The sequence below is a fragment of the Nanorana parkeri genome, unplaced genomic scaffold (assembly GCF_000935625.1).
Source record: "Nanorana parkeri isolate BGI_ZX_2015 unplaced genomic scaffold, ASM93562v1 scaffold371, whole genome shotgun sequence".
Taxonomy (NCBI): Eukaryota; Metazoa; Chordata; class Amphibia; order Anura; family Dicroglossidae; genus Nanorana; species Nanorana parkeri.
Genome location: NW_017306639.1, coordinates 1,172,327 through 1,172,559, shown reverse-complemented (window position 1 = coordinate 1,172,559; position 233 = coordinate 1,172,327). Strand labels below are relative to the sequence as shown.

The 233-nt window shown below is 53.6% G+C and overlaps 1 protein-coding gene across 1 annotated transcript in view; it reads right to left on the bottom strand.

The window, feature by feature from the left end:
• Nucleotides 1–233, bottom strand: part of LOC108789042 (1-phosphatidylinositol 4,5-bisphosphate phosphodiesterase gamma-1-like) — an 83,161-nt gene that overhangs the window by 26,300 nt on the left and 56,628 nt on the right. The window lies entirely within an intron of this gene.

Genomic DNA, 233 nt, shown 5'->3' with positions numbered 1-233 from the left:
CCCCCCTCCCCGATCTGCCAGCGCTGACTAGCGGGTCAGACGGGGGAGGGGGCGGGTACAGCTGGCTCTGCCTCTAGATAGGCAGTAACTGCCTCTAGATAGGGTAACGGGAGGCCACAGTTTGTGTCCTCCCGTTACCCTAAGGAGAACTATGGGGAAAAGCCTTAACCCCATAGTTCTCCTTTAAAGGACATTTCCACCTTTTGTAAGTGATTTTGAGTTTTTGGTGGCAA